At 37.6% G+C, this 26,670-nt stretch overlaps 1 protein-coding gene across 49 annotated transcripts in view; it reads left to right on the top strand.

Moving 5' to 3' along the window:
- The window catches only part of DTNA (dystrobrevin alpha), a 432,447-nt gene that overhangs the window by 216,462 nt on the left and 189,315 nt on the right, over positions 1-26,670 (top strand). For 2 of the 49 annotated variants that reach the window (XM_070050312.1, XM_070050331.1), the window contains exon 1: positions 19,356-19,531. The exons of 45 other annotated variants lie outside the window; for them this stretch is intronic. The gene's annotated coding sequence lies outside the window, so the exon portion shown is untranslated. Of the gene's footprint in view, positions 1-19,355; positions 19,532-26,670 lie in introns of those variants that run through there. 2 more of the 49 variants (XM_070050310.1, XM_051852000.2) reach the window with 1 other exon arrangement.

Below are 26,670 nucleotides of genomic sequence, written 5' to 3'. Positions count from 1 at the left end.
AACCCACAGTCCCCTCGACCTGCTCCTTCACGTCATCTCTCCGATGCTTTTCCATACTTTGGTGATGGCAAGCTGAGCTCTGTTATCATTTCAGGCTCTTCTTGGAACTTGATTCCCCACTCAGCCTGTGCTGCTGCCATGCAGGACCACTGGCTATTCATTCCCCTGATGCGTCAACATTTTCGTTTCTCCCTATGAGTCTCTTTTTACAGGGAAAAGACTTTTCCCAAAAACTCTCTGTACTGGTTGCCTAGGTCTACTGTAACAAATCGCCACCAAAAACAACATAAATATAGTCTGCCTTGGTTCTTTGGGTTCTTCAGAAGTCCTACATCAGGCTTGGCAGGGCTGTTCTCCCTCTGAAGGCTTTAGTGGAGAATCCTTCCTTGCCTCTTCCTAATCTCCATGGTTCCAGAAGTCTTGGGCATTCTTTGGCTCATAGCCACATCACCCCAGCCTCTGCCTCTGTCTTCGCAAGACTTCAGTGCATATGTGTGTCAATAGCTTCACTTTTACTTATAAGGATACCAGTCATTGAATTTGGGAGTTACTGTAATCCAGTATGAATTCATTTTAAGCTTTAACTGACTACATCTGCAAAGACTCTATTTCTAATCAAGACAATATTCTGAGTCTGTGTAGATATGAACTGCTGAGGAATGCTACTTGTATTAAGTTCTCCAGAGAAATAGACCCATTATATGCATGTACACACACACACACACACACACACACACACGAGTTATTACTAGGAATAGCTTCACACAATTATGAAAGCTGAAAAGCCCCTAGTTCTGCAGTCCAAAGGCCTGACAACCAGGAAAGCTGATGGCATAAGTTGCAATTTGATTGTAAGGGCAGGAGAAGGCCAATGTCCCAGCTCAAAGACCATCACACAGAAATTTTCTTGCTCAGCATTTTGCACTCAGTCCCTTGACAGACTGAGTCAGGCACATACACACTGGGGAAGGCAATATGTTCTATTCATTCTCCCAACTCAAATGTTAATCTTATCTAGAAACACCCTCCCAAGCAGACCCAGAATATTGTTTAACCAAATATTGGTGGCCATTGGGTTGACCCATAAAATTAACTGTCATACTACTCAACCTTTTACATTTGCCCTAATAGATTTTCTTTACAACTCACTGGCATCAACTACCAAGGGGAGCACAGTACCAGTTATTGAATTAGACCTCTCTGAGACCTATGGTGGAGGCATGAACAACAAAATGTTCACTGTACTGCCAACCAAGAAAAAGGGGAGAATGGATATTGGATCAGTAGCCAACAAATCTGTTACATTTCCATGTATTTCTTTTTTGTTGAAGCAGACCAATCCATATTAATCTGTGTTTTGTGCTTGTAAGTAAGAAAAATACAAAGCAAAAAAGTTAGTTTAACAACAGTTACAGGGCAGTCAGGCTCCAGAAAAATGTAGATACAGAAGTTCAAAGGTTATTTTTAGGATCCTGTCTGTTTCCCTTTCTTCAGTGCTGTTTTCCTTTGCTGTTGGATTAGCCCTTAAGTGAGCTATATCAAGGCAATGATGAATAAAGCCTTCAGCACCTGAAAACATAAATACTCTACTCATCCATAGATTACACGGAAAAGAGCTTAACTCTGACACCCATACAGTCCTGATTGGGTCTGCCAAAGTCACATTCATATCCCTGCTCCAGCTCTTGTTTTCATTCTTGATTACTTCCGTATTCCTGTAGATGACCCAATCAATTCCTTCCTCATACACAGAAAAAAAGAATTCTCCATTTGACCTTGGCCATCCATTACTTTGATCACTAGAATTAGTTATCTTCAGAAATTGAACCACTTCCACAATCACAAAATAAAATTTCAGCCTCAAACACCATTCCCTATCCCTTCAAGCTCTGATATTCTACATTTTAAATCTTTGTGTTCATTACTGAGCCTTTTGATCCTAGTTCTTTCTCACCATCAGTCAACCTCCTACTTAACCTCCTTGCTTGCATATATTTCATGGTCCTTGCCTTACACAAATTTACATTTTATGTACCATTAACTCCCCACTTGCTGTCTTAACATCTCATTCACAAGGCAGCAGATGAGCCATGAGTAAACCCACTCCCTAATTTACCCAAATCTGCATCTATTTGGCTGAGCTTTGTTGAAGAAAATTATACAACCGAGTATGCTAGGAACAAAAGGCTCAGATCACGACTTCAGGTGTGCTCACAGTACCCCGTAGCTGTCCTCCTTTCTGCAGTCAATTCACTCTCCTGCCTTCCACAATGATTTCTCCACTGGTGTCAAACTTCTTCTCCCCATTTCTTATTCTGAGCTATAAGCAACCTTGCTTATTTTTTCATTGAGAATATACATAGAATACTTCAAACAGAAACTCTTCTATTTCCAAGTGTACAAGTATACCTTCATCTGCAGCCTGCAACCCTTTTCCCTTAGTGCTACAGTGAAAGCAGTTTGTTTTCATATCTGCTCCCCCATATCAAGGCCTAAGCACATGCACACAGCCATTTTCTCTTCCATATTATTAATCTCTCTGACTTTAGTGGGCCATTCAGCGTGCAAATGTTTTGTTTTTAACTAGAAAACTTTTATTTAAGGTATACAAGCTTCATGCATTTCATATGTACAAATTTAGAAACATAGTGATTATTCCTACCCTACCCTCCCTCTGCCTTCATTGCACCCTTCTTCCTCCTCCCTCTCCTATTGCCATTTGTATTTTTTACAAAGACCTATTTTCAGTTAACTATCTACTTTCATTAACCCTACACTAAGTAAAGAGTTCAACATATAGTATGAAAACAAAACACTGTTCCTCAACAGTTGAGACAAGGGCTGTTCAAAATCATTGAATCTCAAAGTGTCAATTTCACTTCTGTAGATTACCTTTCAGGTATTCTGTTGGTTACCACAGATCAGGGAGAACACATGCTATATGTTTTCTGTGGCATGGCTTATTTCACTAAGTAAAATGGTCTCCAGTTGCATCCATTTTGTTGGAAATGACAGGATTTCTTTTCTTTTTTTTTTTTTTACTGTTGTATGGTATTCCAAAGTGTGTGTATATATATATATATATATATATATCATAATTTCTTCATCCAGTCTTAAGTTGATGGACATCTGGGTTGACCTCATATCAGAGCTATTGTAAATTGAAATACAATAAACATGGAGGTACAGACAACTCTTTCATATGCTGATTTCATTTCCTTTGGGTAAATTTTCAGGAGTGAGATGGCAGGGTCACCTGGTAGGTCTATGTTCAGATTTCTAAGGTATCTCCATACAGTCTCCCACAGTGACTGAACTAGTTTATATTCCTACAAACAGTAGATTAGGGCCTGTTTATCCCCACATCCTCACCAGCATTTGTTATTTATTGATTTTTCTGTATGAAAGCCATTCTAACTGGGATGAGGTGAAACCTCATTGTGATATTGATTTGCAATTCTCTGATGGGCAGTGATTCTGAGCATTTTTTCATGTGTCTATTGGTCAACTGAATTTCCTCTCTTGAAAAATGCCTGTTCAAGTCCTTTGCCCATTTCTTAACTTGATTGCATGTTTGTTGTTGTTGAGTTTCTTGAGATGTTTATAGATTCTGGATTAAACCTTTATCAGTTGCATAGTTTGCAAATATTTTCTCCCATTATGTCAGTTTCTTCTTCACCTAGCTGAGCATTTCTTTTGCTGTGCAAAGCTCCTCGGCTTGGCATAATCTCATTTGTCAGTTTTGGCTTTGATTGCTTATGCTTCTGGTGTCTTTTCCAAGAACTCTTAGCTTATACCAATTTCTTGCAGGGTTTCCCCAATCTTCTCTAGTAATTTGATAATATTGGGGCATAGATTTAGGTCTTTGATCCATTTTGAGTAGATGTGTGGATTGATTTCTGGCGATTCTGTCCTGTTCCATTGGTCTGCATATCTGGTTTCCCTATATCAGGCTGTTTTGATTATAACTGCCCTGTAGTATGTCTTGAAATCTGGAATTGTGATGCCTCCGGCCTTGTTTGTATTGTGTAAGGTTGCCTTACCTGTTCCCAGGTCTCTTATGTTTCCATATAAACTTTAGCATTGGTTTTTAAGGATCTGAGAGAATGTTCTTGGTAGTTTGATTGAAATCACATTGTATCTGTAAGTTGCTTTTGGTTGTATGGACATTTTGATGATATTGATTCTTCTAATCCAAGAACATGGAATATTTTTCCAATATTTTTTGTCTTTTTTATTTCTTTCTTTAATGTTTTATAATTTTCATTGTAGAGGTCTTTGAAATCCTTGGTTAAATTTATTATGAGATATTTAATTTTTGTAACTATTATGAATGGGATTGATCTTACAAGTTCTTTCTCAGTCATGGTATTGTCTGTGAATACAAAGGCTATTGATTTTTGTGGGTTGATTTAGTATCATGCCACTTTACCAAACTCTTATGAGTTTTAATAGTCTCTTGGAAGAGTCTTTTGGATCCCATATACAATCTTGCAAATGGGAATAGTTTGTCTTCCTCCTTCCCAATTTGTAACCCTTTGACTTCTTTTTCTTGCCTAATGGCTCTGACTGAAACTTCTAGGACTATATGGAATAGCTATGGTGAAAGTGGGCATCCTTGCCTGGTTCTAGATCTCAGTGGGAATGCTTCCAACTTTTCCCCAGTCAATAAGATACTGGCTGTGGTTTTGTCGTAGATTGTCTCAATTGTGTTGAGGAAATATACCCATTTTGCTTAAGTTTTTTATCATGAAAGGGTGTTGTATTTTATCAAATGCTTTCTCTGCATCTATTGAGATAATCATATGGTTTTGTTCCTCTGTTAGTTAATATGATGTATCACATTGATTGATTTGTGAATGTTGAAACCATCCCTGCATACCAGGAATAAACCCAGTTGGTCCAGGTGAATGATCATTCTGATGTGTTGTTGGATTTGATTGGCTAGTTCTTTCTTGAGGATTTTAGTGTCTATGTTCATCAGGAAAATTGGTCTATAGTTCTCTTTTTCCATTGTATCTTTTTCTAATTTAGGAATTAAGGTGATGCTGGCTTCATAGGAGTCTGGGAGGATTTCCCCCCTTTCAATTGTTTTGAATAACTTGTGAAGAATTGAAATTCATTCATACTTCAGTGTCTGGTAGAATTCAAGTGAAGCCATCTGGTCCTCGGCTTTTCTTTATTGTGAGGGTTTTTATTATTGATTCAATATCTGTCTTGATATTAGTGTATTTAGGTTCTCTGTGTCTTTGTGGTTCAATTTTGGTAGGTTTTATGTGTTCAGGAATCTATCCATTTCTTCTAGGTTTCCTAATATGTTGGCATACAGCTCTTTGTATTAATTTCTGATGTTTCTTTTTATTTCTGCCATATCTTTTGTTATATTTCATTTTTCATCTCTGATTTTGTTAATTTGACTAGTTGGGCCAACAGTGTATGAATTTTTTTTATCATTTCAAAAAAAAAGCAGTTTGTTTCACTGAACTTTATAATTTTTTTGTTTCAAGTTAGTTTATTTCTTCTCTACTTTTAATCATTCCTTTCCTCCTAATTTTGGATTTAGTTGTTATTTTTCTAGGTCCTTGAGATGAATTGATCGCTCATTTATTTGATGCCTTTCCAATTTCTTCATGTAGGCATCAGTTGCTATAAACTTTCCTCTTAACACTGTTTTTGCTATATCCAGTAAGTTTTGATATGTTGTATTGTCATCTTCATTCATTTCCAGAAATTTTTTTATTTCTTTTTTGATTTCTTCTATGACTCACTGCTCATACAGGAGTATGTTGTTCAGTATCCATATATTTGCATAGGTCCTAGAGATTATTGAGTTGTTGATTTCCAGCTTCATTCCATTGAGGTCAGATAAAATGCATGGCATGATTTTTATTTTTTTTTTTAATTTTCTGAGACTTGTTTTATGGTCTAGCCTATGGTCTATCCTAGAGAGAGTTCCATGCACTGGTGAGAAGGAAATGTATTCTGCAATTGTTGAATGAAAGTTCTGTAGATATTCATTAGCCCCATTTGATCCATAGTGTCCATTAGCTCTGTTGTTTCTTTGTTGATTTTCTGTCTGATTGGTCTGTCCATTGCTGAATGTGGGGTGTTGAAGTCCCCCATTACTATTATATTGGAGTCTATGTCTTCCTTTAGATCTATTAACATTTCTTTTAAATGGCCAGGTACATGTAATTGGGTCAAATACATTTATTATAGTCACATCTTCCTGTTGAACTGATCCCTTAATCATTACATAGTGCCCTTCTTTGTCTCTTTTATCAGCTTTTGTGTTAAAGTCTATTTTGTCTGATAATAGGATGGCTACACCTGCTATTTTTTGGTTTCCATTAGTATGGAATATCTTTTTCCATCCTTCCACTTTTCAGTCTACAGGTATCTTTGTTGCTGAGTTCTGTTTATTATAGGAGCAAATAAATTGGTATTGTTTTTTAATCAATTCATCCAGTCTATATCTTTTAATTGGAGAATTAAGCCCATTTGCATTCAAGGTTACTATTGAAAAGTCATGACTTGGCCCTGTCATCTTTTCATAAATATTCCTATTGTTTACTTTGGATTTCCTTTGTACTTTTACTGGGAAATTGTGTGCCTTCACACTCTTTCATAGTGATTACTATATTTCTGTGTATAACACATCCATAAGCATCTTTTGTAAGGCCTGACAAGTAACAATGAATTCTTTCAATTTCTGTTTGTTATGGAAGATTTTATTTTACCTTATTTCATAAATGAGAACTTTGCACAGTACAGTATTCTAGGTTGATAGTTTTTTTTCTCTTAAGACTTGGAGGTTGATATTTTTTTTCTCTTAAGACTTGGACTATGTCTTGCCATTCTCTCCTAGCCTGTAGGGTTTCTATGAGAAGTCAGCTGTTAGTCTAATTTAGAAATCCTCTTAAAGTAATCTGGCATTACTCTCTTGCATATCTTAGAATATTTTCTTTATGTTTTACTGTTGAAAATTTGACTACAATGTGTGTGGTGTAGAACTTTTCTGGTCATGTCTATTAGGAATTCTATGTGCTTCCTGTAGTTGGCTGTCTCTTTCTTTCTCCAAATTGGGGAAGTTTTCTGTAGATATTTCACTAAATAGGCCTTCTAATCCATTCTGTATTTCCACATCTTCAGGTAAATGCTTTTAAAAATCTTTCATGAGTGGATGGATGTATAGATGAATGGATGGATGGATAGGTAGGTAGGTAGATAGATAGATAGACAGACAAATAGACAGATAGACAGACTGACCTTCCATCGGCTTCATTTTTCCTTTCAGTTGCTTTCCTATTTCTGATACACTACAAATCCAGGATTCCAAAAAATTGTATAAAGGCTGATTCCACTTCTCCACCTCCTACTCTTCTCTTGTTCTTCATCAATTCTTTTTTTAAAATTTTATTCATTTATTTGAAAGTCAGAGTTACACAGAGAGAAGGAGCAACAGAGAGAGGTCTTCCATCCACTGGTTCACTCCCCAAATGGTTGCAACAGCTGGAGCTGTGCCGATCTGAAGCCAGGAGCCAGGAGCTTCATCCAGGTCTCCCACACAGCTGCAGGGGTCCCAACCACTTTGGCCATATTCCTCTGCCTTCCCAAGCCATAGCAGAGAATGGTTGAACTGTATCAGAAGAGGAATAGCCAGGGCTTGAACCAGCACCCACATGGGATGCCAGCACTGCAGGCAGTGGCTTTACCAGCTACACCACAGTGCAGATCCCCATCAATTCTTTATGAAGGTTCTAAATCATTATTATATCCATATTCCAATCTCCTCTTACTCAATTTCTCAGTTACTTTCAATTCAAAGACTGTCCCTTCCTTTCTGAAAAACTCTTTTGTCTTAGCTTTTTGAGGAATATAAGGTGTGTATCATACTTCCCTGGAACCTCTTTCTTTGGGGGAAGTCTTGGGCACCTACTATGTAAACTTTCTCTTCTTTTTCATGACTTAGAAAAACCCGCTGTATGTATATCTTACACATATATTTCTCCATTCAAGCTATATCTCCTTTGCTTCAAGCTTATCTAGGGATGGCCCATGTAACATTTCAAATGCAACACTTCCCCTCACCTCTCATTGTGTGCCCTTAGCATGCTCCTGGACCCAGCTTCAGCTTCAGAGAAGGGGCATTCTCACTTAACTTCAGAATGCTTTGAGGTTTTTCTTCATACCTTATTCTCTACATATCCTCCTACATTCAATCCATAATTCATTCCTGTCCATTCTATATCCAAAGTTTATTTCAAACATGCCCCCTTTCGCTGTCTCCTTTGTCCGCATACAGTCCACTGTCATCAGACTCCAAACTGATTTCACTTTATCTATTTGTGCCTCTTGTCCCAACCATTCTCCACACCATAGTCAGGGTGTTCTTTTAGAAATGAAAGTTATATTGTGTCATTATCATGTTTTAAAGTCTTCAAAAGCATCCCATCACCATTAGAATAAATTTCAGAATCACTCACATGGCCTACAAGTTCCTGGCCCCTGTTGACTTTCCCAGGTTTATGTTCTCCTCCTTATACATAGTCTCCAGCCACACTGGGCTTTGTGCATTTCTCAATCACTTCAAACCCTCTCCCCTGAAGGGACACTACACAAGCTCTTCCCTTTGTCTGAAATACCTCATCCCCATTCTTCACAGGCATCATCTCAAATATCCCTTTCTCAGAAAAATCTGAGATACAACCAAATCACCTCAAAAAGGACATTCTTTCCTTATACCCCATTGTAAGTGTGAACCAGACTTAGTTACCCACTGTGAAGCTGAGACCAACTCTTTCAGCTTTCCTAACATCTTGATCCTAACAGATGTATCACAAGTCAGAATATTTGAAATTATTCATCAGTTTAACAATTAATTTTTAATTTATATGCTTATATACACACATTGAGCATAGAGAATTCCTAAGTCATGCATTCGATTCTGTGGTTTGGTTTCCTGCCTTACTGTCATACCTTGATGTAGAGGTCCCATATCAGCTGTATCCTCCTGAGCCATGTGTTAGAGCCCACTTCCATCACAGGTAGTAATTGCCTTAGACCTAGACTTCCAGGTCCACAGTCTCAACATCTGTTCCTTCAGGATCTGACCTCTAGGCCCTTTTTCATTCCAATGAATAATTCACAATTATACAGTTACCACCTATAATGTAAATAGTATTTCCTCTTGGACATGAAAATGCATGGCTTCTCTTCCTTCAGTTCTGTTCTTCCAGACAAAGCCATTCATAACCAACAAATCTATTGAAGTTTATTCCAGAAAAAGAGTAATATCCTTTCTTTTTTTAACTTTTATTTAATGAATATAAATTTCCAAAGTACAGCTTATGGATTACAATGGCTTCCCCCCATAACTTCCCTTCCACCTGCAACCCTCCCTCTCCTGCTCCCTCTCCCCTTCCATTCACATCAAGATTCATTTTCAATTCTCTTTATATACAAAAGATCGATTTAGTATATATTAAGTAAAGATTTCATCAGTTTGCACCCACACAGAAACACAAAGTGAAAAATACTGTTTGAGTACTCGTTATAGCATTAAATCTCAATGTACAGCACATTAAGGACAGATATCCTACATGAGGAGTAAGTGCACAGTTACACCTGTTGTTGACTTAACAAATTGACACTCTTGTTTATGGAATCAGTAATCACCCTAGGCTCTTGTCATGAGTTGCCAAGGCTATGGAAGCCTTTTGAGTTCGCTGATTCTGATCATATTTAGACAAGGTCATAGTCAAAGTGGAAGTTCTCTCCTCCCTTCAGAGAAAGGTACCTCCTTCTTTGATGACCTGTTCTTTCTACTGGGATCTAACTCGCAGAGATCTTTCATTTAGGTAATTTTTTTTTTTTTTTTGCCAGATTGTCTTGGCTTTCCATGCCTGAAATACACTCATGGGCTTTTCAGCCAGATCCGAATGCCTTAAGGGCTGATTCTGAGGCCAGAGTGCTGTTTAGGACATCCGCCATTCTATGAGTCTGCTGTGTATCCCACTTCCCATGTTGGATCATTCTCTCCCTTTTTTTTTTATTCTATCGGTTAGTATTTTCAGACACTAGTCTTGTTTATGTGATCCCTTTGACTCTCATTACTATCATTATGATCAATTGTGAACTGAAATTGATCTTTTGGACTAGTGAGATGGCATTGGTACATGCAACCTTGCTGGGATTGTATTGGAATCCCCTGGCACGTTTCTAACTCCACCATTTGGGGCAAGTCCGATTGAGCATGTCCCAAATTGTACATCTCTTCCCTCTCTTATTCCCACTCTTATATTTAACAGGGATCACTTTTCAGTTAAGTTTCAACACTTAAGAATAACTGTGTATTAATTACAGAATTCAACCAATAGTATTAAGTAGAACAAACAAAAAAATACTAAAAGGAATTGAAGTATTAAGTTGTTTATCAACAGTCAGGGCAAGGGCTGATCTAGTCATTGTTTCTCATAGTGTTCATTTCAGTTTAACAGGTTTCCTTTTTGGTGCTTGGTTAGTTGTCACCTAACAGGGAGAACAAGTGGTATTTGTCCATTTGGGACTGGCTTATTTCACTCAGCATGATGTGTTCCAAATTCCTCCATTTTGTTGCAAATGACAGGATTTCATTGTTTTTTACTGCTGTATAGTATTCTATAGAGTACGTATCCCATAATTTCTTCATCCAGTCTACTGTTGATGGGCATTTAGGTTGATTCCAGGTCTTAGCTATTGTGAATTGCACTGTAATAAACATTAAGGTGCAGAACGCTTTTTTGTTTGCCAATTTAAATTCCTTTGGGTAAATTCCAAGGAGTGGGATGGCTGGGTCGAACGGTAGGGTTATCTTCAGGTTTCTGAGGAATCTCCAGGCTGACTTCCATAGTGGCTTAACCAGTTTGCATTCCCACCAACAGTGGGTTAGTGTCCATTTTTCCCAACATCCTCGCCAGCATCTGTTGTTGGTAGATTTCTGTATGTGAGCCATTCTAACTGGGGTGAGGTGAAACCTCATTGTGGTTTTGATTTGTATTTCCCTGATTGCTAGTGATCTTGAACATTTTTTCATGTGTCTGTTGGCCATTTGGATTTCCTCTTTTGAAAAATGTCTATTGAGGTCCTTGGCCCATCTCTGAAGTGGGTTGTTTGTTTTGTTTTTGTGGAGTTTCTTGATCTCTTTGTAGATTCTGGTTACTAACCCTTTATCTGTAGCATAGTTTACAAATATATTTTCCCATTCTGTTGCTTGACTCTTCACTTTCCTGACTGTTTGATGTGCAGTACAACAACTTCTCAGTTTGATGCAATCCCAATAGTTAATTTTGGCTTTGACTGCCTGTGCTTCTGGGGTGTTTTCCAAGAAGTCATTGCTGGTGCCAATATCTTTCAGGGTTTCTCCAATGTTCTTTAATAACTTGATGGTGTCAGATCATAGATTTAGGTCTTTAATCCATGTTGAGTGGATTTTTGTATAAGGTGTAAGGTAGGGGTCTTGCTTCATGCTTCTGCATGTGGAAATCCAGTTTTCTCAGCACTATTTATTGAATAGACTGTCCTTGCTCCAGGAATTGGTTTTGGATCCTTGATCAAATATAAGTTGGCTGTAGATGTTTGGGTTGATTTCTGGTGTTTTTATTCTGTTCCATTGGTCTATCCATCTGTTTCTGTACCAGTACCATGCTGTTTTGATTACAACTGCCCTGTAGTATGTCCTGAAATCTGGTACTGTGATGCCTCTGGCTTTGTTTTTGTTGTACAAAATTGCTTTAGCTATTCGAGGTCTCCTGCATCTCCATATGAATTTCAGCATCATTTTTTCTAGATCTGAGAAGAATGTCTTTAGTATTTTTATTGGCATTGCATTGAATCTATAAATTGCTTTTTAGAGAATGGGCATTTTGATGATGTTGATTCTTCCAATCCATGAGCATGGAAGATTTTTCCTTTTTTTTTTTTTTTTTTTTTTTTTTGTATCCTCTTCTATTTCTTTCTTTAAGATTTTGTGATTCTCATTGTAGAGATCTTTAACGTCCTTGGTTAAGTTTATTCCAAGGTATTTGATTGTTTTTGTAGCTATTGTGAATGGGATTGATCTTAGCAGTTGTTTTTCAGCCGTGGCATAAGAGCAATGTCCTTTCAAAGATAAACCAGAAAGTCTGTGGCCTCCTTCAGAATGTGGAAAAGGCTGCAGTTTCCAAAGTGACAATCCATTTTACAATCAAGCTACATACTTACCTTGAAATCAATATGAGTAGATGAAGACAAAAATGTTAACTGTAGTTTATGGAATTAGAAATTATTAGAAATTATTTTTGTTAACCTTTAAATGCTCTGCATTTTTTACCAAACATACCATAGATTCTGAAAAATATAAGACAAACAGTTGCTGTGTTCAGTGCTTTTGGATATTATTGCCTGCTACAAATGCAACAATAAGGTAGGCAAGCTAAACTATAGGATCTGATGTATACTTAGGGATTCTCTTTGCTCAATATGTATGTGTATGATGTATACACACACACAACTGTTTATCTTCACAATAAGGTAAAGTATTCTTACATGAATAATGAATATGAGTGGCTAACATCTCTGAAAAAGCTTTTCATCTCTGATGAACAATGTAGAATGTTAATGCTATTCTGCCTCATATTTAGAAGCCAGACTTTTTGGGTTATATCAAGAGGTCCTTCCTAATTTCTAACTTGGCAGAAGCATACTATTGTGCCTTCAATAACAAATGAAGAACACCTGTTCACCATTATTTATATGCAGGTATCCTTTCAAAAGCTGAAGTGCCTCCCTCAACCCTCCTATTCCACTTTCCTTCCTGTTTATTGTTCACCCTTGGGCCTTCTCCAGTTTTATTTATTTCACTTGTCCCTGCAAGGCTCTAAGCAGAATGCAACTCCCTGATAGGGGATTCACCAGAGTGACCTGAGATGCACGGATAATGCCTCCAAAACGGACTCCTGTGAACGCTCCAATATCATCTGTGAGTAGGGGCACCTCTGAAGCATTAGGCAGATGGTCTCTTCCAGAGGCAGTGCTGCTGCTACAGAATTCCAGGTGGGATCAAAGTATCTGATACCTTTATAGTATCTGCCAGTTTACATAAAATTTGTTTAAATATTAAATGGACCTTTACCATTCATTCCAATAGTGGAATTGATGTAAGTGTATAGAATGAAATTTAAAATATCACTTTGTTACTTTTCTCAGTCTACCCAGTATTCTTGGTAGTCTGTATTGCTTCGATATTCTTCTTCAGTTCCCCTATTCTTGGTAATTTTGCTGTGTTTTCTTAACCATATATGTTTCTCTTAGCACCCCCCAATCATCCTAAATCAATTTTGAAATCCATGTTTTTCCACAGTCATTTATCTTCCTGTAGTCTTGCTATAATTTCTTTCCTACTTACTTCATTTTCTAATCCCCTTTATTTTGATCATGGTTGTCATTAATTATTATTAACTGAGTACCTAAAGGGTTCATAGCATTATGTTTGCTTCCCAATCTTCTCCATTTATTATCTATGATGTAGCAGATAGATAGCGACATAATATTGACAGTCAATTACAGTTCACCCTCTCCTTGCCCTCCTACTACTTAATTAATTGTCCCTTTCAAGAGGAGTATTAGCAAGGAAGGGAGGAACTCGGTAGCTACTATCACTTCTACATCTGATCTTGGTCACTGAACATGCTTTGAATGTACAGGAGTTCCTCCATTGAGCTTTAAGAATGGGTGCTGTGCTGATACAGTTCCTGAACACAAAAGTAAAAAGAATCTGGGAAAATACATCTATTATCTCAACGGCACTTCTTTCCAACTTGGGAGACACTGAAGGGGTGATTCTTTCCCCCTAGCCTCTGCCTAAACTTATCTAATTAAATTGCCCACTCTCAAGTTGGTTGACTATATTCTTTTTCATATATTGTTGTATCTACAGTTGCATTTTCTTATCTCTCCATATAGATTGTAGGCCATTTGCATTTCTTTGACTACATTTAATATGGTGTGTGCTTTTAGAAGGCACTTAATTAAAATTTATTGAATTAGCATAAGTCAGCTCCTTTTAGAATAAGCTACGTGGAAGAAAACAGGAAATAATCATTTCTAGTTCTGTGTATTCAGTCTAAGAAAATGAATTCTTTGAAGAGTGAGGTCTCAGGAATCTGCCTGTTTCTTGACTTCATAGCTAGATGTGATTTTCAGAAATAGCTTTCCCTTTCCTCTCTAGCTGAGAAAGAATATATGCTGTAAATGGAGACATCATGGCTGTGCAACACACCTGGGTATACAGCACATGGGATTGTCACAGAGAGTGACGAGAGAGGTACTTATGGAGTTATCTGACAGTCTGAGGCTCAGATGATACATACCGATCTGCTCTCTCGGCAGACTACAAGGCCATAACATAACTGAGAGGCCATAAAAGAGCTTCTGATAATTATTTGTCCATTTGAGCTCACTAAATTTAGGAGCATCCTGACCCCCTAAACTCTCTTGGAATCTCTCCATTTATCCATAGAACAGATTTTGATGTGCGAGAATCTACTTCTCAGAATCCGTTCTGTTTTGGTATCAGTGAAAGATGACTCCAGATAAACTGTTATGTGAATCATCCCTAAAAAATAAGATAGTATCACCTGCCTCCAAGAAACTCCCATTCTGACTCTGAGTCCAGAGCACATTCATGGAATTTCACAGATGATACCAAACTGGAGGGAGCCCCTCAGAATGAATCACCACTTAGAGTCAGCATCATAAAATTACAGAATACAAAGCGCACTCGCAAATAACCCATTTCTGTTATGGCACTAGGAAAATTCAGGGCTTGGACTTCTAGCAAATGATTTCATCTTATTGAGCCTTAGTTCCTTCATCAATAAAATCAATAAGTGGATATTAGACTAGATTTTAGATTTGGATCCTACCAATTCTACAGTTCCATGATTAGGATTTCTAATTTAAATTTAATAATCTCTTTCATTCCTAGGAACCTAATCTAAAGAAATGACTCAAAAATGTATACAGGCTGGCGCCGCGGCTCACTTGGCTAATCCTCCGCCTGCAGTGCCAGCACCCTGGGTTCTAGTCATGGTTGGGGCACTGGATTCTGTCCCGGTTGCTCCTCTTCCAGTCTAACTCTCTGCTGTGGCCCAGGAAGGCAGTGCAGGATGGCCCAGGTGCTTGGGCCCTGCACCCACATGGGAGACCAGGAAGAAGCACCTGGATACTGGCTTCAGATTGGCGCAGTGTGCTGGCCATAGCAACCATTTGGGGGGTGAACCAATGGAAAAGGAAGACCTTTCTCTCTCTCTGTCTCACTGTCTAACTCTGCCTGTCAAAAAAAAAATGTATACAAAGGTACATTGCTCATAAGAAAAAAATCTAGGAAAGGCTAAATTTATATTTAACAATAAAGGATGGCTAAATTATTTCTGATACATCCAAATAGTGTGATTTATTCAGCTATTTAAAAACATTTTCAAAGAATATGTAATATCATTGTGTACTTAACTAATAAGTCTTTCGTTGAATAAAAGGCAATATTCAAAATTATCAAGGGCTTTTAGTGTGTAAAGAGATATATCAAAAGGTTTGTATAGATTATTTATGACAGTTGAATTATGATGGCTTAAAATGTCATTTCATAGACATCTTTTCGATTTCTCTACAATAAACATGTAATGTTATTTTTTTAGTGATGAAATGGCTAACGAGTGTTACTTTTTATTAAGTTAAATAAACCATGTTTTCTAAGGATAAATCCAGAATGTAATTTATAATTATAAATTTTAAAGAAATGAAGGGTACAAAAACAGAAGTTTGGGAATGCTCTTGTATAAATCAGTAGGGAAAAATGATTCAAAGTTCACATTAGGTTATCTGTAGGATATATAGCTATCAATTTCATAGTTCTATTTAAAGCTAGTTTTCTGTGATGTGTCAATAGTGGGAAAACGTGAAGACATCCTTATTTACAGCTAATGCAACAAAGAGCACCTGTTTTGAAAACATCTTAAAGGTGGGGGCCGTCATTGTGGCACAGTGCAAAGCCTGTGACTGCAGCATCCCATAAGGGCACCAGTTCATGTCTCAGCTGCTCTACTTCCAATCCAGCTTCCTGCTAATGGCCTGGGAGAAGCAGCAGCAGATGCCCCAAGTGTTTGGGCCCCTGCCACCCATGTAGGAGACCCAGATGAAGCTCCTGGCTCCTAGTTTTGGCTTGGTCCAGAGCTGGCTTTTTCGGCCATCTAGGGAGCAAACTACTGAACAGAAGATCTCTCTCTCTCTCTCTCTCTCTCTTGTTGTCTTTCCCTCTCTCTCTCTGTAACTATGATTTTCAAAATAAATAAATCTTTTAAAACACTTCTGAAAGGCAAAACAGAAAATCTTGATACTGATATATATAAAATGAGATGGCTTACAAGAGCCTGGTTCATTAACTGAAATTTTCATGAATAGAATAGATACTAATCCGGTTAATATTTTTAGGTCAGCTTCTCAAAGTGGCCTAGGAAATAGGTGCTTGCAAAAATTATCCAGTAGATCTCAATCTCTTTGTATCGCTATTAAGTTTTCTTATGTAATATAAACCAGCACTCTACCAATTAAGCACTTTCATTTAAAAAAATCATCTATTATTTTTCACTTTATGTTTCTGTGTGGGAGCAAACTGTGGAAATCCTTACTTAATGTATACTAAGCTGATCTTCTGTATATTAAGATAATCGAAAATGAATCTTGATGTGAATGGAAGGGGAGAGGGAGTGGGAAAGGGGAGGGTTGTGTGTGGGAGGGACGGTATGGGGGGGAAGCCATTGTAATCCATAAGTCATACTTTGGAAATTTATATTCATTAAATAAAAGTTAAAAAAAATTTTCCCTGAAAAAAAAAAAACAATTTTAAAATGTGACCTAAAATGCATTTGTAGAAGTTCAGATTGGTTGGTCATGATTGAGTTTCATTCATGTTGGCAGCCAGTGTTTTTTGTAGCTGTGCTGGTGCTGATTCATTCAAGGTAGTGACCCCTGAGCCCATGTTGTTACCTTGAGTTTGTGGGAAATTAGGTGCTCTCACATCCGAAGAGGGAGCAGAGAACTAAATAACCTCATGAGCTCCCTCCCACTCCTATGGGACCAGAGCTTAACAAATCCACTGTCTGGGGTATACTCTGAAGTATTATCACTGATGTTGAAAAAAGATTTCTGTCTTGGTGATTGGGTTCTTCCTATGAAATGAAGGGGATCACATCAGCACAGAGTTTGTTACAAATTTTTTTCACAGTGAGAGAGAAGTTGGTCTTAACATTTGCAAGATAGGAGTTAAAACTTTGTGAAACCAAATATACTGACATCACATTCCCCAATGTTTATATTGCCAATCACATTAAACACCCTGGTACTAGTATACATCAATTAGATAAATGGTAGGCTCTTAAATTTACAAAATGAAAAACATATAGATACCTGTAATCATCATATAACCAATGAGAAGAAGAAAAATATAAGGTAAAGGCTATGAAAGAAATGAATACAAGCTGTGGAAGAGTCTAGCCAGAGAGCCACATGCAAGCATACTTATGAATTATTCAGATTGTGGTTGAGTCTTTCCTGCATCAGCTGTACTGAAGAGGATTAGGGAGTGCTAATTTTCCAGTGTAGCTCCTCCTTGCCTTTTTGCCTGTTCTGCCTCACACATTTTATAGGATTGTATCATCATGAGTCACAACACTTAAGGATTTTTCAGGGCTGTAGCAGTGCCAAAGCTATTTTAATAATCTCAGCTGATTTGGTGTAGGGCTTTTCTTTTCTTTCTTTCTTTTTTTTTTTTAAATGATAGAGAACTAATGCAATGTACAACATTTCTTTTATTCTTCCTGGTAATTTCTGACAATGAAAGGAGTTTGGTTTGGATTTGGAGTTCTTTGTTTCCTGCCATGGGCTTTCTTAACCCCTGGGTGCCTCTTTGAGCTATAGTCTTCAAAGAGATTTTAAAGCTATTTTTTTAATGCAGTTGACTTCAGTGTCAGGTAATTTCCTGAATTAGATGACTGTGGAGAAAAGCAGCTAAAGCTATATATCAATGAATAGTTTACTCGTTATAGATCAAGGTGACCTTTTAAAGGCTACTGTTAGTTGAATATTAGTAAATCATTAAAAATGTGATCTATGTCTATAATTTCTATTCCAAAACCCTTTATGATTCTTTATATTCCATTTTAAAGTTTAAAAACATCACTAATAAATGACATATAGGGCAGTTGTTAAAGAATCCAGTGTAAACACTGCAGGGGACTACTTAATGTGTTTTTCTTTCATATTTAAAGACAACAGTAATTACCGAATTTAACACTCTTCTCATGGTCTATTTTGTACTGGGAGTCACCCCTAGATGGCTGTAGGTGGGAGCAAGCAGCCCTAGCTGTTTGTCTAGAATGGTCACTGTATTTAAGCTGTGTCATTACCCAGATGGTTGCACAGGCTGGGCAGGTGTGCATGGTGGGAAGGAAGGGCAGTGCTGATGTGAGGGGAAGCTCTTGTCTCCTGGGTCCCCACTGCCTTTTCTTAAAGCACTGGGAATAAACTGAAGGTGAGACCTTACTTCTTAATGAGTTAGTCATTGATGTGGGGAGTCCCACACCAATGATTGTTCAGAGTTGGTACTGTGCCAATGCTAAGAACCCTACCCTTAATATAGAGCTCCCAAATATAGTTTGGCTGATTCTAGTGGGCTATACCACCGCAGAGCCACATCAATGATCAATTTCAATGGAACTGAAATTCAATCTGTTTAAATAACATAAGGGCTCTGATATAAAGAAAATAAAGAATTTGACTTCCCACATCTAAGCTGTGATTAGAAGCTTGCTCCAGAAAAAAAAAATGCTTTTAGACTAGGCTTTTATCCACTAATGTACTGTTTTCAGCATCTGTGTTTACTGAATAATTTAATATAGTTTTTAAAAATGGTTTTAAAGGGGCTGTGGGTTATTTCCTATTGCTTCTATATAACTGGTATTCAAAAATATTTAGTTGGTAGAAGTCAGAGATGATCAGTATTTCAAGAGATTAGTGGTGGTTTAAAATGCATAGTCTTTTCATTAGGAACTTTAAATGCTTTGGAGACCTTTTATTCTTTTACCTCTGTTCTTTTTTTTTCTTGCTCACGAAGTTGAGTCAGCAAGAGAAACATATTCAAATTAGGCTTGTCATACAGAAAAAAAAAAATCTGACTTTGTCAGGGTGGGTGGAGGGAAAAAGCAACTTTTTGTCAGTCTTTTGTATTTCAGCAGCTGGATTCATTGCTACCATGGTAACAGACCACATGATGAGGTGTATTAGATTGCTGTGTGTTGAGCACAAGGGGAAGAATGAACACAGCTTTTTATTGAAGTTAAAGGTTACTTTGGAGTTTCTTCTATGGAAATGTGTAAGGTCAAATACTATAGCATTCAGCTTATGTAGTGCATCAGAGGAGGAATTAGGGGCATGTTGGTGTATTTAACTGCAAAACCAGGTAAGGTACAATTCAATCTATGAAACTGAACTCTTTACTTCTTCTGTTGCGGTGCTATAACTTGCTGGGTGGAATTTCACGGTCACCCCACCCCCACCGAACATGGGCACAGGACAGTTTTCTTCTGCTTGCTCCCCAACTCCTCCTCCTCCTCCGAATTCCTGTGTTTTTGATTGCAAAGTCTAAAACGTTGTGAATTGTTCTAGTTCTGTGGTAGTGAGTGTGTATGTGTGCGTAAGTCCAAGAAAGAAAACTGGAGAAGAGGTAATAAGAATACGGTAATTAGTGTTTTCAGATCAGTATGGAACTGAGCAAAGTGTGTCCTTGTTTTGTTCTTCGGAAATTGTCCCTTTACTCAAAGGACACTTTATTAGTGGCATTAATCCAAAGCTACTTGTCCCTCATACTAAATTAAGCAGTAAGACAAAGTTCTCCTGTAGGGTATTTTGTCTATTGAATGCAGGCTCCCCCCTACCTTCATATTACTGCTAGCTTCCTCCAGCTTGAATAGTTCCATTTAATATATTATTTTTCCAACACCCTGTATTTCTAGGAGTATTCTATTCTTTTCAGCATTGTGGCTGTTAAGTGTATTAGAGAATTTAAAAATAGAAATAAACACAAGATGGGTGTGCAGAATGAACTCCTTGGCTTGGAGGCTGTAAGATCCAAATGTAAACAACTCCGTGCAGCCTGGTGAGGCATCAGTTCCCAGAGCTCAGGGGCCTCCTCCCGCGGTGTTTACATAGCACCCTGGCAGCTTGCATGAAAGGGTGAGGCTTTGAAACACACAGAGCAAGTCAAAGAAGAAGAGGGAAATGTCTTTATGAATAACTTATTTTGACTTCTTGTTCGTGTTGTCTACTGATGCTTGGTGTTTGACTTTCTCTCAAGATGCTAGGATTTACCTTAATTTTCAGCCAACTCTCCCCTCTGAAAACAGAGTTTTCTGCAGCTTTTCGAGTCAAAATCTAACTAAATAGTGGCAAAGCCTCACTGTTATTCTAGTGTATTTGCTGTGGACCTGCAGGGCTGTCAGGTCAGAAAATCTTATCAACATACTTTCTTGGTGGGCTCAGGTCAATTGTATGCCACCAGTTGGCACTGATGAGGCTAAAAGCAGTAAATTATCCCAAGTTGGTTTTATACCATGCTTTCTTCAAAAAGGGAATCTTAGATTTTGTTGTGCTGTTTAAGCTTTGGTCTTTATTGCTGTTTCCCTAGTCTCTCTAGTTTTCGCATGTCCAAGCCATATTCTAGGTTAAGCTCGGAATTATAAACATTACCCGAGACAGTTTTTTCATGATTTCAGATAAAGAGAGCTGTGTCCATGATAACAAATACCAGAAGCCTTGTAACACCTAACATTTGTAAAATGCCATGGTTGTATCTGAATTCATACTTTTGTTTTTCTCTTTGTAGTGTTGAATGTAGAATGAGCTGTGAGTATGTCCTCCAAAGCATAAAACATTTTCAAAAGCATAACTTGGTATTACTTATTCTTTTGGAATTTCCCCAAAACTGATTGAAAATAGTGCCTGGTAAAATATTTTAAAGTGTAAAATTTTAAAAACTTAATGATATCTGAGGTGGAAAGTGGTCTGTTATTAAAGAATAAAAGAAAGACGAAAGAAAACAGAAAGAATCAGAGGGCACAAGAAAAAAAAAGATAGACAAAAAGTAAGATAAAAATGTAAATGATCTCTTACCAAAGTTTGCTTCTTTGCCTTCGGTGCAGAAAGGCGTTGAATCTCTATATATCAGAGAAGAGAGAGAGAGAGAAGATAGCGTGAATAAGGTTAAATTATTTTAAAATGTTATCAATTCACTATTACATATTTTAAATGATAAGGCAAAGATTGCTCCTTTCTATTAATTGAATTGGTATTATATAATGGTAGTATTTATTATAAAAAATAATATTTAAATGGTTATATATATTATATATAATATGTATAATGTATATGTATAATATATATTATATATAATATAATATAATATATATTATATATAATATATATAACCATTTAATCTATATTCCTATAGATAAATTTCTTTCATTCCTTACTGTAGCCAAATTAACAGACAGCTTAGACATTAGAGCTGAGGTGTGCAAAACGTAGTATATTCCCAAATTGCTGAGGTCTCTGTTCACCTGACACTAGGCCACACACATGCATTCCTGGAGCTACTGTAACTGTGAACTGTTAAGTCATAAGATAGAAACTCCTTTTTTTTTTTTTTTTTTTTTTTTTGTTTGGACAGGCAGTGTTAGAGAGAGAGACAGAGAGAAAGGTCTTCCTTTTCCATTGGTTTTACCCCCCAAATGGTCGCTACGGCCGATGCCCTGCGCCTATCTGAAGCCAGGAGCCAGGTGCTTCCTCCTGGTCTCCCATGCGGGTGCAGGGCCCAAGTACTTGGGCCGTCCTCCACTGCCTTCCCGAGCCACAGCAGAGAGCTGGATTGGAAGAGGAGCAACCGGGACAGAATCCGGTGCCCTGACTGGGACTAGAACCCGGGGTGCTGGCACCGCAGGCAGAGGATTAGCCTAGTGAGCCGCGGCTCCAGCCAAAACTCTTTTTTAGAGCTATTTCACTACCTGTATTCTTAAGACTCAACATTTACTTTTTGTGTACTTACTTTAAATTAAATATTTTGCCAATATCTTCACATTAAGTGATTTTTTGACAATACTTGTTTAAAACCACTTTGTTGTTGATTTTGATTTTGATTGGTAGTGCTTATTAACATTTTAACTTTAGAGCTCCCTAGACTCCCAAAGGGCTAATTATTTGCAAACATTTACCTCTATTAAAGAGATAGATTTTTGTAGAGTCATAATGAAGAATTGTATCGACTAATAGAGCCTTTTATAGGAAATTAATAAATTTTATATTACAAGAAAACACTTGAAAAATAAATGATGAATAGGCCAATGATTGGTGATTAAATGTCCAGTTAGATATTATCTTCTTAGTGTTATTTTTGAACTTATTTCATTAAAGTTGATTTTATTATTAATCACCATGTAAATTTTGTATGAAAAGGAGTGGACTCTCTTTTTTAAAAATTTTTAAAGTTTTAAAATGAAAAAATTTTTACTACGATCATGATGATGATAATAACATTGACGATAATAATTGATTAGGAGACTAAGATAGTAGAAATCTCTTGGCTGTCTATATACTAAAAGGTCAATGTTTTCAGAAGGAAAGTGGAAGTTTCTAATGGATTATATGGTTCTCAGAAATTAACTCCCATACTTTATTAATTCCAATAATAGCATTTGTAAATCACTAACAATAGATGTGCTTGTTATGTTCTTATCAGATCTTATTATAAAATGTGTTGGCTTTGTTCAAAAAACAGTAGAGGCTTTCATCTAAAATGATTGAAGTTATCAAGAAATGTACAATGTATGAGCCAGCATCTGATAGTAAAAGTAAACTCATTTTGAGGAATGAAAATTTTATCATATCTTTGGTATACAAAGGAGCAACCAACTGACTTCACTTTACTGATAATATTAGCTTTATTTAGTCTATAATGATAGGATTATAACAGTTCCTCACTCTGGCATATACATTATGAAATGTTCATTATTGATGCTTTTTCAATATATTTATTTTTTTAAAACTTTTATTCACTTAAAATGATCAAAAATATTTTGTTTGAACCTGTGTTTGGTGAAAAAATATATTCTGAAAAATCCTTTTCCTCTACCAATCCCTCACATGAAAGAAAATACTAGATAGATTGACAATTCCAGTACAAAATGCGAATCACCAAAAGTAGAAGAAAATCCAGAACTTTGGGTAGAAAATCATGCCCTCAAAGGCAGAGGCCAAAAAGAAATTGTTACATGGGAACCTCTTACTTCTGGAAAATGCTATATGCAAGATTAAAAGACAATAATCTAGACACAATATTTGCAACATGTATAAAAAAATGAACATCCATAATATAACATAAGGTCTCATAAACAATGGGAAAGAAGCTCACTATTTTTAAAATATCTGCAAATGCCGGAACATGGAAAGATTTGGAGGCCAGGTCATCATCAGCAGAACCACATTACGCATGTACTGATCACCTGATGCTAGTCCAAGCATTCTTCATGTGTTAGTTAATTCTGTTAATGAGACAACTGCACTGCCAATAAGTGCAGAGCTGGGATGTCAGAGACAGCCCTGTCAACCATGCAGGATCTCCGCTTCTATTGAATGTTCTTGTCCGCTCTTCCAGGGACTTTAACCTAGCTTATCCTGAATACTTTCTGAATCCATACACATTTGAGGAAATCAACAGTGGTCACAGCATAGAATATAACCAAAGAAAGGCCATTTGGAACAGAAATGAGTACAGCAATTAATGCTGGAGTCAGAACACAGATGAGTCAAGCACTCAGCTTAGGGACTGAAGATTTGAGAGCTGTTTTGTCAGTTGCCAGTATTCACAGTAAGTCGAGTACAAAAGCCTCCATGATGCTTGCCAGTTGTTGCATGAAGCACTACAGCAAGATTGTTGTGGCCAAGGAAAGTGAGCATGCCTTGTGATGTGCGAGCTTTTCTTCCAACAAAACTAGCCCACTGAGTCAACCTGTTGGAAACAAGGGTCACTCTGTCTTCTATGTTCTTGAAATGTGAGTCCCAACACAATATTGTTTAGATAACACAATATTGTTATTGTGAGTCCCAACACAATATTGTTTAGATAGGATAACTGAGGAGAGAACTCTGAAATTTTCACTTTCTTTATAAATTTAATGTCCTTCAACTTTGGCTTTTTTTTTAACTTTTATTTAATGAATATAAATTTCCAAAGTACAGCTTATGGATTACAATGGCTTCCCCCCCATAACATCCCTCCCACCCGCAACCCTCCCCTTTCCCACTCCCTCTCCCCTTCCATTCACATCAAGATTCATTTTCGTTTCTCTTTATATACAGAAGATCAGTTTAGCATACATTAAGTAAAGATTTCAACAGTTTGCTCCCACACAGAAACATAAAGTGAAAAATACTGTTTGAGTACTAGTTATAGCATTAAATCTCAATGTACAGCACACTAAGGACAGAGATCCTACATGAGGAGTAAGTGCACAGTGACTCCTGTTGTTGACTTAACAAATTGACACTCTTGTTTATGGCATCAGTAATCACCCTAGGCTCTTGTCATGAGCTGCCAAGGCTATGGAAGCCCCCTGAGTTCACTGACTCTGATCATATTTAGACAAGGCCATGGTCAAGGCTTTTTTTTAAAAAAGATATATTTATTTATTTGAAAGGCAGAGTTATAAAGAGGCAGAGGCAGAAAGAAAGAGAGTCTTCCATCCGGTGGTTCACTCCCCGGATGGCCACAAAGGCCAGGGCTATGCCAATCCGAAACCAGGAGCCAGGAACTTCTTCCAGGACTCCCATGCAGGTGAGGGGCCCAAGGACTTGGGCCATCTCCTACTGCTCTCCCAGGCCATAGCAGAGAGCTGGATCAAGAGTGGACAGCCAGGACTCAAACCAGCGCCCATATGGGAAGCTGGCACGGCAGGCAGCAGCTTTAACCGCTATGCCACAGTGCCAGCCCCAGACAAATAGTGATTTAATTTCCTTTCGTATACCCAAGAACTAAAGTATATAGTTTCAGATCATTTAGTGAAGCCAAAAAAAAAAAAAAGTTATTTTTATCATTGTGGTAGCAGCCTTCGAATTGAATTTCTTACTTAGATATGTTATATTCTTCTGCAACTGCCCCATTTAGGTGATTTTTTTTCTTTTTGGAAGTATAGGAGTCTTCAAAATGCTCATTTAAAATTCATTTTATAAAAAGCCATTTATACAGGCAGGTGTTTGGTTCAGCAGTTAAGAGGCTGCTCATAATGCCTATATCCCATATTGGTGTGTGTGGGTTCAAGACCTGGCTCTGCTTCCAATTCCAGCTTCCTGCTAATGTGCAAGCTGGGAGGCAGCAGGTAATCGCTCAAGTACTTGGGTCCCTGCCACCCTTGTGGGAGACCTGGACTGAATTACCAGCTCCCAGCTTGGGTCTGGCCCTACCCTGGCTGTTGCGGGCATTTGGGAAGTAAACCAGTAGATGGAAGCTCTATCTTTGTCTCTCTCTCTCTCTCTCATTCTGTCTTGCTATTTTTTGAAATAAATAAGTAAATAATATTTTAAACCTATGCATGAATTTCATGAAAATTTTGCACCAAAATAGACTTGACTTTTAATTTTTTCCATGAATTATTTGAAGTACGCTCTTATATCCAGGTTTCTTTATGTGTTGGAAGATAATAAAAATTGTTACTTCAAGCATCAGAGCCCCCAGTTTTCCAAAAAGTTACTTTTAACTTCTTCTAAAGAGGAGCGCTGAGAAATAAAGAAAAAAAGAGGAGGTAGAGGGTGGTCTTGATAATCAAGAGCTGAAAGGAAGAGAAAGGTGTCTCAGAGCGCGGGCATTAGCCTGCAGGTGAGGAGGACCTCGAGGTGAAGGGGCTGAGCGGAAGGAGCGGGAGGAGCAGGCTTTTGAGTGATGGGCTGATCTCAGCATTCTTCCCCACATGTTGGATGGCACTGGGAAGCCCAAACATACAGGAGGACACACAGAAGCCCCTAACGTGAGATCTGTGAGTTCTCAGATATAGTGCAGTGGGCCACTTTCTAAGTGCCAGGTACAGTGTTAAGTACATTTTGTGTAACTCATTTAAATGAGCTGATCCTCATTTAGAGAACAGTACCTAGCACATGTAAACCACTAAGTAAGTATAAGTAGTTATCATCTCTCCATTAATCCTTGCAACTACCTCACAAGCCTGGTACGGTTATCATCTTCATTTTGCAGATGAAGAAATTAAAGTCAAAGAGGTTAAATAATCTCCCCAAAGGCATCCAGTTAATAAACCGTCCCACTATGCTCTTAATCTATGTAAAGCTTATTATATGTAAAGAAATGATACTTGCTAAAGTGCCTGTCAGATAGTAAGCCCTTAAAAATGTTAGCAGTCATTATTATGTAATAAGACAGAGGAGACTTTCCGGTATTTATGTCGTTCTGCACAGCACTGCTCTAAGGGTAACAAGGACTGCCTTAGATTTCTCTTACATACAGTGTGAATACAGCTTTGTTTAGGAGCCTGCCCCTTACAA

Source organism: Oryctolagus cuniculus, chromosome 10 (genome assembly GCF_964237555.1).
Source record: "Oryctolagus cuniculus chromosome 10, mOryCun1.1, whole genome shotgun sequence".
In the NCBI taxonomy this organism is placed as follows: domain Eukaryota; kingdom Metazoa; phylum Chordata; class Mammalia; order Lagomorpha; family Leporidae; genus Oryctolagus; species Oryctolagus cuniculus.
This window is presented reverse-complemented; position numbering and strand designations above follow the sequence as displayed.